The sequence below is a fragment of the Physeter macrocephalus genome, chromosome 7, assembly GCF_002837175.3.
Source record: "Physeter macrocephalus isolate SW-GA chromosome 7, ASM283717v5, whole genome shotgun sequence".
Lineage (NCBI taxonomy): Eukaryota > Metazoa > Chordata > Mammalia > Artiodactyla > Physeteridae > Physeter > Physeter macrocephalus.
Window position 1 is genome coordinate 34891247 of NC_041220.1, and position 16942 is coordinate 34908188.

Below are 16942 nucleotides of genomic sequence, written 5' to 3' on the forward strand. Positions count from 1 at the left end.
GTGGTGAACACATCCATGTCCTGGGATCATGGAACACCCCAACTCACAGAGACAGAAGCTCCTGTACTCAGAACGCTTCCAGATCTTGCCCAATGTCCTTTCCATCTGGCTATCTATCTGTATCTTTTATCATATCCTTTACTATATAATAAACTGATAAGTATATATATAAAAAAAAAAAGACCAAATAACTCCAAGCAGATAGGGAAACAGGGAATCAAACTTCTGAGAACTCTGGAGTCAGGTACTACGTCTGTGTTTTATTCATATTATTTAAATGCTCTTACCTTCACATTTTTTTAAAGTTTGTTCATAACTTTAATAATGGACACACATAGGGAATGACAACAAGATTTGAAGTTAATGACTTACTCACTGAACTTACTGTGATAATCACTTCATGACGTATGTAAGTCAAATCATTATGCTGTACACCTTAAACTTATATGTGCTATATGTCAACCATATCTCAATAAAACTGGAAGAAAAAAAAACTTATAATTATGGGAAACCAACAAAAAAAGTTAATGACTTGCAGAATGTGCTGTTTAAGATATATGTGTTCTGATCTTTACATGAATGTAAAGTTATCTTTAACTTTGTCTTCAAAATAAAATGATAAATCATTATTACAAAACTGCCATCAATGTTGAGGCTTTACAGACTGGTTTATACTGGAGGCCAAATATGCCTCAAGTCATCTCTGGGGCTCTACTTCCATAAATCTGCCAGGGGTATCCATTAACTAATGAGTGTAAGAACCAATGACCTATAAAGTGAATTACTAATTAACATTTGTAAAAAAAAAAAAAAAAAAAGAGCATAACTAATATTACCTGAAGTTTATAATTCATCCAACTTTTTGGAGTTGTTTTTGATTTATTATCAAAATCACATTTTGTTTTCTATAAACTGAATAGACTAGATCTATTCAGTTTATAGAGGGAAACTATATAAGAACTTTAACCAGAATTTAATGAGGGAGAATTTTATATCCTACAACTGTTAAGTGCATTTAAGGTCTTTCCAAGGACCCAGGAAAGAGGGGGCAGGAGGTAAGAGACTTGCCAGGATCCTAGAAGATAAGAAGAAACAAAATACGCCATGGATACCAGAAAAGAAAAAACTGCATTTACAATCTCCATGAGTTAAAGATTCAGAATTATAATACTAAAGGATGAATGTTGAATAGAAATTATAAAATGAGCACATTTCAAATTAAGGTACTCACATACCACAGGGGATCTGAAATGGTATGCTCAGGGCACAGGAGAGCAGATATAAACAGGGCAGACATAAACAGGATAAACACAGCACATCATAGTGGAATGAGAATTTACACTTTTTTAAAATGAAAATAAATATGCTGTTATGGAATCTAAAACAAAATTCACTTGAATAAAATACACTTAAGGCTTCTAAGAAATTTCTTGAATTTTTATGATGAAATACGAATCTCCAAAGGAATATCTGAAGAGTTATTCTTTCTAGGGGTACTTCAGTAAAAAAGTTGGAGAAGTACTATAAATAATTTTGACGTATGGGAGTAAGGAGTTCTGACTGGAACTCAAGGACAATGCTAGGGAGGTAAATACAGAAAACTGAGGGCAAAAAGTAGCAAAACTTGGGCTTGCTTTGGTCTGAACTTGCTTAGCTTCTCTAGACTGGGTATATCACTGATTTCAGAGACTGGTTAGAGATTAAAGAAAATGGCTCTATTTCTTTCACTCAAATATGTCTATCTTTCTTTTCTTGCTCATAGATAAACAGGAAGAGAATGGTAAGATTTGTTTTAATTTCATAATTCAATATTAATTTTCAAGTTGAACTGACTTGTTTACAGTAAAAAATTTAGAGTTAAAATACATAGTGACTACATTAAATATATGTGCCAAGAGTGAAAAATAGTATCTAAAATACAGTAGTTTTCTGTTTTGGTCAAAACAATTTAAAATAGTAGGTTTTTTTTTTTATGATGGTAGTCTCCTTAACATGGAGGAAAGATCCTTTTCCCTATTGTCAATGCAAATGATACTAAACTGAAAATGGTTTACCACACAATATGTTCAAAGTATATTACATTTTCTTTGATAAGTAGAATGATCAAGAGTAAGATAAAGAATCATCTACATTATACTGCTGTCTTTATGTCAACAACTATCTGGTATCTGTAAAAGCTATTTTGTTAGATACTCCTAAATCCTTTTAGAGTGATAAATTAAGTTCACGTTGCTCATTAAGATAAACACATCAGTCTAGATAATTCAAAAGTGGAAAGCTTTGACAAAATATAATTAATTCTCAATTATATGCAGTAATGAGAAACAATTTAAAAATCAACAGATGTTCAACTACTCTCATCCTCACCATTATACTACCTTCTAACCAAGTGACAAAATTAACAGTTTGGAGAAGTCTTTTTATTTTCCCCATTCAGATTGTGTTACAGAGAAACTAATGAGAAGTAAAATGATAAGACTCTCAAAACTAAATTACTCCCAGAAAAGAAAACTAGCTGTAAATAAACTCTAAATTATTCAGTGTACTGTGGCCTCGTTCTGCACAAGTGGATAGCTTAGGTCCAGAACATTGGCGATGAAGCCAACCAAGAGAACTGGAGAGTTACTTTAAAATTCTGTATTAATTCCCAAAACCATATAAAATAAACCCCTCAATATTCACAGGTAATTTTTTCACTGGGAAAAAGCTCAGAGGAAGTAATCTAAGAAGACAGCTTAATAATATAGATAGTTACACACAGAAATATTTATAGATATGTGTATATACATGAGTTAGTGTATATTTCCTAGAAGCAACTCCAGCAACAATGAGCACACATAGTGCCCAGATCTTGGTTTCTAATACCATTCTCCAATAAAGGGAACCAGTGCTCCTTGGAGAAATGGTTGATTCTAGGACTGGGGCAGGATGATATACAAGATGAGCCTGGAGTATCTTGCAGTGCTGGAAAGTAAGAACGTGCTTTAAAAAAAAACCACCATAACAGAACAACAGCAAAAGCTCAAAAGAATATAGGAACCAACTGAAAGAGCTTCCAGTGGCCAAAGCTGGAACAATTTGAGCAATAAAATAAAGTGATACTGGATTATAATGCAAAGTATAAAATAAATAACCATGAGTCAATGCTGATATAAATAAATGATTGAATAAATTAATAAATGGGAGAGAAGAGGCAAATCTCCCTTGCAGAAGAATTCCAAAAAATTTATGTACACACTCCACTGTTACGGAGGTAGAACATAATTCCCCACACATTAAGTGTGCACTTCACATAATGACTTTCTTCTAAAAAGTACAATATGCAAAGGGAGGAGAGGAAAAGTAACTTTACAAGGTACAAACTTGACAAACACTGTCTTAAGCCAGGTGATCAAGGTTAACATCAACAGTGGTAAGGCACATTGATAGTATTTACTCTTGATATACGATAAGAATGGCACTTTACCTCTGTTGTCTTTCTCCCCAAAACACATTACCCAGTCTAATCATGAGAAAAGAATCAGCCAAATCCCAACTGAGGGACAGTCTACAAAACACCTGACCAGCAATCCTCAAAACTATCAACTTGTCATCAAAAATGAGGAGTCTGAGAAACTGTTAAAGCTAAGAGGACACATGATAACCAGGATTTATTCCTGCATAGAATCCTGGTATAGAAAAAGGTCATTAGGAGAAAACTGAGGCAATCTGAACATATGTTATATAATAATGTATAAATACTGGTTCATGAACTGTGACAAATGTACCATACTAATGTAATATGTTAATAATGTGGGAAACTGGACATGGTGTATATAGGAATCTGTATACTATCTCTACAGTAATTCTGTAAATCTAAAATGATTCTAAAATAAGAGTTTATTATAAAATAATCTAAGAATACTGTGCTATATTATTTTATAATTATTGTTTTTAATAATTATTAATAATATAAATTTATATTATTAAAATATTTCATTCTTTTACATGTATGCACCCCAATGTTCATTGCAGCACTATTTACAACAGCCAGGACATGGAAGCAACCTAAATGCCCATCAAAAGATGAATGGATAAAGAAGATGTGGTACATATATACAATGGAATATTACTCAGCCATAAAAAGGAATGAAATTGGGTCATTTGTAGAGACATGGATGGACCTAGAGTCTATCATACAGAGTGAAGTAAGTCAGAAAGTGAAAAACAAATATCGTATATTAACACATGTATGTGGAATCTAGAAAAATGGTACAGATGAACCTATCTGCATGGCAGGAATAGAGATGCAGATGTAGAAAAGGGATGTGTGGACATGGAGGTGGGGAAGGGGGGTGTGGGATGAACTGGGAGATTGGGATTGATATATATATATACTACCATGTGTAAAACGGATAGCTAGTGGGAACCTGCTATATAGCGCAGGGAGCTCAGCTCAGTGCTCTGTGGTGACTTAGATGCACGGGATGGAGTGGGGAGGGAGGTTCAAGAGGGAGGGGATATATGTATATATATATATATAGCTGATTCACTGTTGTGCAGCAACTATACCCCAATAAAAAAGAAAAAAAATTATTTTCATGCACTTGGAAAAAACAGCATTAACTGGCAGTTTAACTAATATATTTATAAATATTTATATTTAAAATCCTATATGGCAAAAGCCCATGAACTGAAATCTTTAATACTATCAACTTGGAAATTCAATCAATATTTAGGTGTCAGGCACTGGTCTAGGTCCTTGGGAGTCAATAATGAGCCAAAAAAGAAAATAAGATGTGGTCCCTATCTGCATGGATATGGTGGTAGCAGAAGAGAAAGACAATCATACAGTCACACATATAAATGTAAACGGCAACTGTGGAAAACATATGACATTACTACCTCATCTGGGAGGTCAGGATATTTCCTCAAGAAGCAAAACTTCAGTTGAGGTGTGAAGGATAGCTAAGAGCCAACAAGTGAAATGAAAGAAAAGAAAGAGTGGTAAAGACAGGGAGAAAAGCATGTGCAAAAGCCATGTAATGCAAGGAGCAAGACAAGTACAAAGGGACTAACGAAGCCCAGCATGGGTGAAATGGAGAGTTAAGCAGAACATGATAAAAAAATAAGGCTGGACCATTGTTAAGGAGTTTTGTTTTTATCCTAAAAGCAATGAGAAGCCATAAAAAGACTGGGGAAGAGGAGGGAAGAGTGACAATCAGACGTGTGTTTCAAAATAAATCACTGTGCCTTCAGGATGGATACTGGATTAGAGAGGGGTTGAAACAGAAGTGGGTAGACAAGAATGAAGGCTACTGTGGAAATTTCAGGCAAGATGATGGTAACAAACTAAAGTGGTGGTAGTGGAAATGGGAAGTAGTAGACAGATTTAAGAGATATTTAGAAAGTAAGATTAATAAAACGTGTTGACAGACTAGACGTATAAGGGAGAGGGAGTTATTAAGGATCACTCCCACTGTCCTGGATTTTCCAACTGGAAAAATAATGGAGTCATTCACGTAAATAAAAAACAAAGAAAGAGGACCAACATTTTGGGGGGGTTTTGGGAGTGAGGGAAAAATCAGTTTAGTTTTAGACCTTGTATTTGCGATATCTCTAATATATGCAAGAGAGGTGCCAACTAGAAAGCAAAATATATAGATCTAGAGCTCAGACGAGATAGAAAACACGTCCTTAGAAAAGCTGACATCTTTATCCTAGTAAAGCAGCTAACTATCATTGCCAAATATCCAAGAAAAACGTTAGACTTCGACCATCTGTATTTAGTTAAAACAAAAAGCTGAGACAGAACATGGCAGTAATATTTCATCAACTACAACAAAAACTGCTAGGCACCATGCGGAACACAGAGTTTTAAAAATCTTGTTTCAATAGTATATTTATTATGTCACTAATCATACAGTATTTTAAAGTTTTAGCAGGGCTGGCCAATGTCCTTGGAAATATTCAATACCTGCACTAGTCAGTAAAGTAGCCACTAGCCACATGCGGCTACTGAGCACTTGATACGTGACTGGATTGACTGAGGAACTGAATTTTTATCCTATTTTATCTTAACTAATTTAAATAGTCACATGTGGCTAGTGGCTACTCTATCGGACAGGAGCAGTTTAGAGCTTCCTTGTATATTTCATCTAATCCCAAACAACCCCCTTGTGAATTAACTGAGAGCTAGTGTGGGGGATAGAGGGATTAAAGAAGCAGAAGCTTTCATTCCATCTGCTTATTATATTATTTGAATTTTTATTTCAAGAATATATCTTACTTGTAAAATTTAAAATATTTTTAATTTTAAAATTAATTAAACTCTATACAGAAAAATTAGGAAATACAGAAAGAGGAAAATGAAAATAATCTGTAAACCTACTTTAAGAAATAATCTATAATTAACATTTAGCCATATATGAAGAGGATCTACATTTTTAACCCTTTTGTTAGAAGGCGCATCAATGGCCCAAGTTACTCTCTGTTGAGTTTTACCATATTTCTCTTCTACCCCATCCCCATCCCAAAGACCTTGAGAATCCTATTAGAAAGCTATCATCTCTAGAACTCTACCTCAAGGCTGCCCAAAATAAACACTTAATAGTCTTCTTGCTTACCTCCCTTTCACCACCATCACGACCACCCTCTGCCACCAATGTCATACACTTTAACTGGAACCCAATCTCTACCCCACAATATCATGGAATCATTAGTCACTATAGTGAAAAAGAGTACAAGCTTTGGAGTCAAGCAACTTTATGAGTCTGTGGTTCTCCTTTTACAATTTGGATGACCTTGGACTAATTACTTCTGCTGGTTTCTATACCTGTTTCTTCATTTGTTTATAGAAAATAAGAGTACCTAATACACAGATAGCATCTATAAAGCATAATGTCTAGCCAGAGTAGCACTCGATAAATGACAACTATTACGGACTTCTATGTGCCTGGCGCTGCCCTAGATATTGAAGGGGAGAGCTCTGAAACAAAGCAGAATCCCAGCCATCCTAGAGGTTATGTTACACTGGCTTAACCCCCAGGGACTCTTTCCATCTGGGATGTGAATTCCTGATCCATCCCTTACTAGATGTGTGACCTTATGCAAAGTACTTCATCTAAAATCTAAATTTCTTTATTTCTAACATGGTAACATTAGCTGCTCTTACTTACTTGAGATGGCTGGAGTAAAAATAAAATGAGAATATATGTGTAAATGCTTTGTAAATTATTATATGCTAAATAAAAAGAAGGTATTAAAGAGTATCATATTCCTCCTCTCTTGGACAAAGCTTTCCAATCAATATGCCAAGAATGGATTACAGGGACTTCCCTGGTGGGAAGGCAGGGGACACAGGTTCGAGCCCTGGTCCGGGAAACTCCCAATCTTAGTTGTTGCTCCGCGGCAACCAAGATCCCTTAGTTGCCGCAGAGCAACTAAGCCCGTGCACCACAACTACTGAGCCCGCGGTCTAGAGACCATTAGCCACAACTTCTGAGCTCATGTGCCACAACTACTGAAGCCTGCGCGCCTAGAGCCCGTGCTCTGCAACAAGAGAAGCCACGGCAATGAGAAGCCCGCGCACCACAATGAAACGTAGTCCCCATTCACTGAAACTAGAGAAAGTCCGTGTGCAGCAACGAAAGACCCAGCGTAGCCAAAAATAAATAAATTTAAAAAAACGAAAAAAGAATGGATTACAGATGTGCTGAAATACTGACACCCCCTCTCCCTGGCCCCCTAGGCCTACAGGGAGCTGGGGAGTCTGCCATACAAATAATCATTTTTATGTGTGCCATGATGCAGAAGTTTGGAAACTTTGCTCTAACACACTATCTCATGTCGGCAGGCACTGGAGTTGGCCAAATGACTCCCTCCTCTGGATGACTGAGGTCTCACCACCAACTCTGTTATTCTTATGATCCTGCTTCAAAGACAGTGATGTCACAGTTCCCCAAAGGATCAAAAAGGATCAAGCCTGAACATCAAGGAGCTGCTAGTCCAAAGCCATCATACATATACAAAAAATGAAACAAAAGAAAAACTCTCAGGTGACAATACGGCCAAGATGTTACCATATTTTCACAAAAGATTTGAGCAATTTCCAGCAATATCTGCCTAGAACCATCTTAAGACAAAAGTTTAGAAGTAATGGAAGAGAGGGAAATAAGGGATGGAGAGAAGATGAAAGAGAAAAGAAACAAAGAGAAAAAGAAAATGTAGACTTTTGTCTTGTAGAAAACAGCTGAGAATCCGTAAGAGCTAATCACTGGCTTCCATGACTGCCTACAGCTAAACTAGAGACTAAAGAGAACAAGATTATTTTCAGGTTCCTTTGTTTTATACTCTTTTTCATACCTCCTAGAACGAATGCTGGTGTATATCTGACTTTTACACTGTTATGGTCCCTACGTCATCATCATCCATATTTTGTGGGACTACTGTTTCCAATCTGCACATATATTGTTAGTTTTTCATCCACAGCCATATTATCTTAAATTCCCTATTAAATTTACTCCTTCCTCCATCCTGAATGTATTCCTTACCCCATCTCAAAGTTATCATTCTGGAATGTATTTATACCTCCAGACTCTTACAATGCCAAGTCTATTACTTAAAACCTTTATTTTCACATTTTCCACTCGTCATGTCATCATACATACATACAAACACACACACACGCACCCGACAGACACATACACAGATTTATATCCGCCCTGTGGGAAAACTATCAAATGACACTCCATAGGCCTCCTCCGAATTCGTTTCTTTTTGTCATACTTTTTGGTATGATATTCAACCAGGTGTTCAGCTACCGAAGATTAATAAAGGAAAAGACCTTCTTTACTTAATGTCTGATAGAAAATCAGGTGAGATACCCCAACACATGCCAATAAAAGATGTAAAGAAAATATGGTAGAAGCAGCCTAGAGTAGTAGTTAAGAGCTCACAGTCTGGATTCAGATAACCTAGGTTCAATCCTGGCTTGACCAGTGTAATTCTGAGCAGATTACTTTAGCTTCAGTTAATCATTTAGTTTAAATGTCTTCACCTACAAAAATGAAAAATTTAGACACTTTATAAGGCTGCTGTGAGGATTAGATGAGACAATCATATAAAGCACTTGGCATAATGCCTGGCACACAGTAAGCAAACAAATGTTAATTGCTGTTATGGTGTCAGATATAATCAATCTTCTGACTTTGTCATTACCTTAGAAGGAAACTAATTTAGCATAATTGACTCTTTATAAACTTATGTTTTCTGCCCCCCAAAGTGAGGATGCTAGACAGAGAGAAAATTATTTTGTGCGCAGAATACACTGGTTACTCCATATGGACTATGATGAGCTGTACAGGTCTCTTCAAGTTCTAACATTCTACGAAACAGGTGTCAAACATTTTAGAACGTCAACCCTTGATCAACAAACACTTTACCATCAAATCAGTACGTTCAAATATGCACTCTAAACTTACATCAAGTGTGGAAGGATACTAACTTAGTGACAAAAGAGAACGATCATTAAATTCCCAATACAGAGGTAATATGGAGGGAAAGGAGATGTCGAGATGGGCAGCAACATGCCAAAGGCTTACAGACCACACCACTGAAACATCATTTGCCCTTCTGAACAAAGCCGAAGCCCCAAGTAGATGCCTCAAGTGAAAAACAAGAAAATGAAAACCAAGTACACCCGAAATTTAAACTTTTACTCTGAACTTTACCCAGTAGGTTGGTGATATTAAATATGTATTAAATAATAATAAATGTATCAATTTGTAAATCCACTGGATCTCCACAACACTGGCCACAACTTACCCCTAAAAAGAAACCTCGAAACCACAAATCAGGAACTAAATAAACAGGCAGTCTTACTTCCTTCTCTAGGTCTAGGAAGAAACTTAGAAACACTGAAGTTTTGAAGTAGCTAGAGATTTCATCACTATAAAGCTGGAATCTCTGCATTCTACTCTCCTTGGTGCCCAAACTAGCTATGTACAGTTTGAAAAAGTAGTAGCTCCACAAAAAAAGTTTTCATTAACTTCAAGACACTGTCTAAGGAGTGGCTTTTAATCTACCTGGAGGCTATATATCTCCTTTGAGAATTTGATAAAAAGAATGGATATTCTCCCCAGAAAGGAGAAAAGGCACTGAAAACAAAACTGTGCACTTAATTTCAGGGGTGGGGATGAGGAAGTCCCCTGAAAGTCACTGACCACTAGACCACAGTCCCCAAAGGCATGACCCAGGATTAAGGCAAACTAATTTATCAATTTGAAAAGGAATGAAAGTAACTGAGACCGAGATTTTAATCCAGAAAATAAAACAAGATTAGAAATATTTTGTTTTCTCAGCTAATGAGTGTTAGACGTGGTGGCTGGGAGAGGGTGTTGGTCATGTTGAGTGGGGAAAACAAAAAAACAGGACTAACAAAAGAAAAGTGGAATTAAAACAGTACTGACATGTAGTCTGTTGCATTCACTCTCAGACAACAGCAATAAAATGGCCAATTCCTGAAGCCTTAACAAGGAACGACTTAAGGTAACCAATTTTGGTGCACATTCCCACGCCAGTGAAGTTAATTAAATGGCAAATGTGAACACACACCTGCCACACTTGCAGGTGAAAGCACAAGCTTAACCAAAGTCCTGCAAATCTTCCACTTTTTCCTTAAGAACCGACTGAGAGAAATTATATGCTTTAATCTAGGAGAAAAAAGGAAGGGAGGGGGCCAGAAATCCTCAAACGGGGTGGCTAAAGGATCTGCAGGAAGTGTTAACTACAAACCTTTTGAGATCAAAGGGCTCAAGAGGGAGATGAGAATAAAACAAAGGAAGTAATAATAAAATAAAGTAAAAGAGAAAAGCGTCTAGAAACTGTTCTTAAAACAAAACAAAAATCTCTTTCCTTTTTCCTAGACACGTAAACAGTAGTAACTTGGCAAAGAGGAACGGACGAGAAGACGGCACAACTTCCTTCCCAAACTCCAGCATTCCTTGGACGTCCTCGCAAGCAGTCAGGCTTGGGACATTTCACAGGCAAGGCTCCTCCCTGCACCACTGCCCGAGGAACCTCTCGCAGGGACTATCGCTATCTCCCTTTCTCTCACTGCGGGAGAGGAGAAATAGGGGATGCAGGGAAAGAAGGAGAGCAATAAAGGCTGGACACCAAACCTGAAGGTGGCCCGCTCCGAGACTTAGTCGAGAAAGACCTGGATCCTGCAACCCCTTTCCCCACTCAATACATGCAAAACCGGGAGGGTGCCGCCCTGGGACGGCCAGTCCTACCTCCTCACTCGGCTGTTTCGGGGGCACACTCAGGGGGACAGGAGGAACGAAGGGGCAGAAACCCAAGGCCGAATACCTGGGCAGAGAGAGATGGCACACACAGACTAAGGACATAAGTGCCCTGTGGAAGTCCGGAACTGCGAGCCCCAGAGGCAACGTGTCCACCCCGCCAACCATCTCCGAGAAGCAGTCCCCCGCCTCTTTCCCACCCGGCCAGCTCCGCCCTCACCTGTCTGCAGGGAAGCCGGCAGCTCGCACGTCGAGGATTATCCCTGCCTCTGCTCTCCGGAGTCGCCTCAGCCCTGGAAAGAGGTGAGCGGAAACGCGACCCGGGCCTTTTCCTTCTTCCCCTTCTCCCACGCACCTCGGCTCCTCGGGGGCGGGGAGCAACAGCAGCTGTCACAGCCTCACACTGACCAGCCGCCGAGGACACTCAGACCGGCAACAGCTCCACCAGGCCTACAGCTCCACCACCGAGAGCAGCGGAGCCGGAAGTGAGGGAGCCGGAAGTAGCGTTGTCCGTAGCCTTGGACGGCCTCTCTCTCCCTCAGTCTGGCCGGCCCAGCCACGTCTCGATGGTGCCAGCGCGCTTCCCCCTCCGCCCCCTCCGCCCGGCTCCAGGAGGCGGGCCCAGCCCCTCCCGCTGCGGCCCCTAGCAACCACATCCGGGACTCAGCTGGCGCCTTTGCCCGGGTAATTTTCTGGCTGCGGCTAGATCACTGGGGGGTGTGAGCGCGGGTCCAGATGCACCTGCCAGAGCTGGGAGCTTGCCGAAGGGCGCGCCGGCCTGGTCTTGAGTGGTCGGAGGTCCAGGAGCCCTCGGCATCCTTTTCTCACCCACACACCCCAGCCTCACGTATTAGGCGTCCCCCCAACAGACGGTGAGCCGGTGGCGGGAGGGTGGAGGTGGACGTAGCTCACCGCCTCGCAATCACAGGAGAGCCAAGCTTCTTTCTCAGCTGCCAGAGAGCACGTAGAAGGTTATTCCAGCCCCGTGGGAGGTGGGAGGGTGGAGGGAATGCGGGGTTTAGGGAGCAGACGGGATGCGGGCGCCTCACTCTCCTTCCCCAGTGCCTGGAAAGCCACCCTCTGGCCACGTCACTCACGCCCACCCGCTTCAGGAAGACCAGACCCCCTCGCCCGGCATCCCTGAGTTCTTATGATTTGCTCTATCTTTGTGATCACCGTCTGCTCTGATCGCTCGCAGATAGTGAATCCATGATACTGTTCTTTCCTGCTCCTGTTTATCCAGAGGACTGGTTTCTGCTTTCTTTGCTCTCCCCGTTACTTAAGTAGATCATTCCCTGTCTACAGAAGCCAACGAACAGTTCTTCTTTCAGATCCCTTTGTAGTTTCCTAAGTGGAGGCCCCAATTGCACTTCGGATATTCTCCCTGTCCCCAGCACCGTATGGCTCTGCAGTGGTGCTAGACAAACCTGAAGCTCAGTTACATACAGTACACACCGGTGATCCAGCCGAGCGCATCTCCCTTCAAGGTTCCGGACTCCGCTTTTACTTTGACAGCCTTGGGTGCTCATTTTCATCACCATTTCACTTGCAGGAATGCCAAAGGTAACAGTGCACTCCGTGGGACCTACCCCTCTTTAGACCATAATTCTCACCTGCCTTGTCACATTAGTTGAAAAGACATTTTTAATGACTAAGTGCCCGAAGGCAGAACTCTGCTTCTCCAAATTTGTAGGTAGTTTCAGCGTAGTGAACTGTACATCCCTGTACAGATAATCTTTCCCATATCTGTGAAGAGACACCACGAATATTTCAAAAGTAAATAACTATTTATTGTCTGAAATCTCCAGGACACCTTCTCTGACAAAAACTGTAATGAAATCCCAAAACATAAATCTGTGGTTAAAGGGCCCTTATCTTAAATGGGTGACTATATATGCCGATTCATTTAACTTAAGTTCTACAATTTACTGTGGATTTTCCTGTTCAAAGCCATCCTGTTAGTCTTCTTAATTATAAGAAAAGGATTCCAATCTAGGATAATTACTGCTCTTATTATATAGGAACAGAATGGAACTTAGTAGTAGATGGAAAACAGTGAAAGTCTGTGCACTTTCTTTGGGAAAAAGGAAGTAGTAGCCATTATTCTTGGGTTTGGGGAAAATTTTTCATACTAACTCAAAGACTATTTTAAACCTAACCTTGCTTAGATGGAGACTTTTTTTCGTCTCTCTCTCTCTGTCTCTCTCTCTCTCTCCCCCTCTCCCTACAGCTTGGGGAATTCTGCCTGCCCATTCTCCTTAGGAAGAACAGAAGATTACTACTTTTCTTTTAATTGCCATTGTGTTTGGAGAAGTAAGACAAAAATGGAATAGCTGCCTGTCACGTATGCTTATGACATGGGGCTTATCTACTCATTTACCTTTGCACTGCTATTGGCTATTATTCAGCTTTAGAAAAATCAGGTACCATTTATTTACTTGGCTTGTGGGGAACTGTGGCAGCCTATCTTTTATTTATTGACCGAGAAGGAAAGGAGGCAACCGGTTAAAGGATATTGTTATTTTTCCTTTCTGAGTGAATTAAATGTGCATGCAACCTTTTCTCTTTGCTTTAGATGTTGAATACTGTATTCTGCTTATCAATATTTCCTTGGAAGAAGAAGGTGCTATTTTTCTTTTCTAGGGGAATTCTGGTAGTGTCACAGTAATTTTATCACTGTTTATTGACAGCTTCCTTTTCATGAAGAGATATTTAGTTACTGATTGCACAGTGTAATTCTCTGGAAATAAACCCTTTATTAGAGGGTACTGATTAATGGAACATTTAAACAAGCCCATGAATAGTAGAATGAGTAGAACATAAGAGTAGAAATTGTTTTAACTAAAAGAAAAAAAATCTATTCATAATTCCATTTTCTAGAGTTAACATTCAACATTTTGGTCAGTATCATTTTTTTCTGTATTTTTTTCTTCATTTATTTAACAGATTGTTATTAAGAACCTACTGCTTCCTGGGCACTAAGCACTGTAGGAATAGCCATGAGCCTTTGCCCTCATGTAACTTTCAGTGTATGTTGTATTTGTTGGCATACAGTTTTGTATTTTGCTTTTCCCACTTAATATGTTATGGAATTTCCATCATATCATTAAATATTCTCCTTCAGTGACTCAATAGTATTTTAGCATATAGCTATTCCTTAATTTATTTATCTAATCCTTTTTGTTACACATTTGGATTATTTTTAGTTTTGTCTATAATTATAAAACAACAATATGAGGAACAGTCTTGTGTGGTTGAATTCTTAGATGACTTCCAATGACGTTCACCTTGTATAATTCCCTCCTCTGTGAACATGATAGGATATCATTCCTATGGTTATGTTATATTACATACAAAAGGAATTTTGCAGATGTAATTTAGGTTACTAATCAGTTGACTTTGAGTTACTCAAAAGGAAGATAATCTGGGTGGTCCTAAACTGACTACATGAGGCTTTTATTTTATTTTATTGAAGTATAGTTGATTTACAATATTATATTAGTTTCATATGTACAACATAGTGATTCAATATTTCTATAGATTATACTCCATTTAAAGTTATTACAAAATAATAGCTACATTTCCCTGTGCTGTACAATATATCCTTGTTGATTATTTATTTTATACATAGTAGTTTGTATCTCTTAATCCCATACCCCTATCTTTCCCCTCCTCCTTTCCCTCTTAGTGGTGGTCACTAGTTTGTTCTCTATATCTGTGAGTCTGTTTCTGTTTTATTATATGTATTCCTTTGTTTTATTTTTTGGATTCCACACAAAAGTGATATCATAGATTATTTGTCTTTCTCTGTCTGACTTATTTCACAAAGCATAATACCCTCTAGGTCCATCCACATTATTGCAAATGGCAGAATTTCATTCTTTTTTAGGGCTGAGTAATATTCCATTGTATATTTATACCACATCTTTATCCATTCACCTATTGATGGACACTTAGGTTGCTTCCATATCCTGGCTATTGTAAATAATGCTGCTATCAACATTGGGGTGTGTTTATCTTTTCATATGAATGTTTTTGTTTTCTTCAGATATATATCCAGCACTGGAATTGCTGGGTCATATGATAGCTTTGTTTCTAGTTTTCTGAGGAACCTCAGTACTGTTTTCCACATTGGTTGCATCAATTTACATTCCCACCAACAGTGTACAAAGGTTCCCTTTTCTCCACATCCTCGCCAACATTTTTTATTATTTTTGATGATAGCCATTCTGACAGGTGTGATGTGATATCTCATTGTGGTTTTAATTTGCATTTCCCTGAGTATTAGTGATGTTGAGCATCTTTTCATGTGCCTGTTGGCCATCTGTGTATCTTCTTTGGAAAAATGTCTAGTTAGGTCTTCTGCCTATTTCTAATTGGGTTGTTTGGTTTTTGATATTGAGTTAATGGGCTGTTTATATATTTTGGATATTAACCCCTTCTCAGTCACATCATTTGCAAATATTTCCTCCCATTCAGTAAGTTGTCTTTTCATTCTGTGCATGGTTTCCTTTGCTGTCCAAAAGCTTTTAAGTTTAATTTGGTTACATGAAACTTTTAAAAGCAGAGCGTTTTCTCCTGCTGGTGGCAGCAGAGGAAATTAGAGAGGTTTGAAGCATGAAAGAGATTTGACATGAGGAAGGTTCTCTGTTGCTGAAATAAACAGGGCCACAGGCAAGTACCTGAGGGAGGCTTCCAAGAGCTGAGAGCAGTCTCTGCTCACAGCCAACAAAAAACCCAGGGGCCTCAGCCCTACAACCACAGAAGTTGAATTCTGCAAATAACCTGAATGAACTTGGAAACAGATTCTCCTCCAGCGTCTAGGTAAGAGCCCAGCCTGACTGACATCTTGATTTCTGCCCTGTAAGACCCGAAGCAGAGGACTTAGTTAAGCCCACCTGGACTTCTGTCTACAAACTGTAAGATAATAAATGGGTGTTGTTTTAAGCCATTAAATGTGTGTTAATTTATTACACAGCAATAGAAAATGAATATATTTGTAAGCTAGATTATTTTTACATCTACAGTTTTTTGGGGAGGGGATAAAATCCTCGGTATGGACTTGCTGGATAAAACTTATGCACACAGCTTCCCTGGTGGCGCAGTGGTTGAGAGTCTGCCTGCCGATGCAGGGGACGCGGGTTCGTGGCCCCGTCCGAGAAGATCCCACGTGCCGCGGAGCGGCTAGGCCTGTGAGCCATGGCTGCTGAGCCTGCGCGTCCGGAGCCTGTGCTCCGCAACGGGAGAGGCCACAACAGAGAGAGGACAGCGTACCGCAAAAAAAAACCAAGCTTATGCACGTTTTTACGGTTGTTTTTTTAAAATTTATTTATTTTAATTTATTTATTTTTGGCTGCATTGGGTCTTCGTTGCTGTGCGTGGGCTTTCTCTAGTTGTGGCGAGCAGAGGCTACTCTTCGTTGCAGTGCGGGGGCTTCTCGTTGCGGTGGCTTCTCTTGTTGTGGAGCACGGGCTCTAGGTGCGTGGGCTTCAGTAGTTGTGGCTCACAGGCTCTAGAGCGCAGGCTCAGTAGTTGTGGCGCATGGGCTTAGTTGCTCCGCAGAGTGTGGGATCTTCCCAGACCAGGGCTCGAACCCGTGTCCCCTGCATGGGCAGGCAGATTCTTAACCACTGCACCACCAGGGAAGCCCCCTTTTTAAG

General features: G+C 39.5%; 2 protein-coding genes across 11 annotated transcripts in view; one reads left to right on the forward strand and one right to left on the reverse strand.

Annotated features, from left to right (window-relative positions):
- Positions 1-11751, reverse strand: part of ARFIP1 (ARF interacting protein 1) — a 130590-nt gene extending 118839 nt beyond the window's left edge. For 3 of the 7 annotated variants that reach the window (XM_024126620.3, XM_028491791.2, XM_028491792.2), the window contains exon 1: positions 11503-11750. The gene's annotated coding sequence lies outside the window, so the exon portion shown is untranslated. Of the gene's footprint in view, positions 1-11273; positions 11350-11502 lie in introns of all 7 variants that reach the window. The other 4 variants (XM_028491790.2, XM_024126624.3, XM_024126625.3 and 1 more) reach the window with 4 other exon arrangements.
- Positions 11752-12011: 260 nt separating this feature from the next.
- Positions 12012-16942, forward strand: part of TIGD4 (tigger transposable element derived 4) — a 10930-nt gene continuing 5999 nt past the window's right edge. The window contains exons 1-4 of one of the 4 annotated variants that reach the window (XM_028491789.2): positions 12012-12154; positions 12614-12845; positions 13513-13705; positions 15949-16106. The gene's annotated coding sequence lies outside the window, so the exon portion shown is untranslated. The remainder of the gene's footprint in view (positions 12155-12613; positions 12846-13512; positions 13706-15948; positions 16107-16942) is intronic. The other 3 variants (XM_028491788.2, XM_055085938.1, XM_028491787.2) reach the window with 3 other exon arrangements.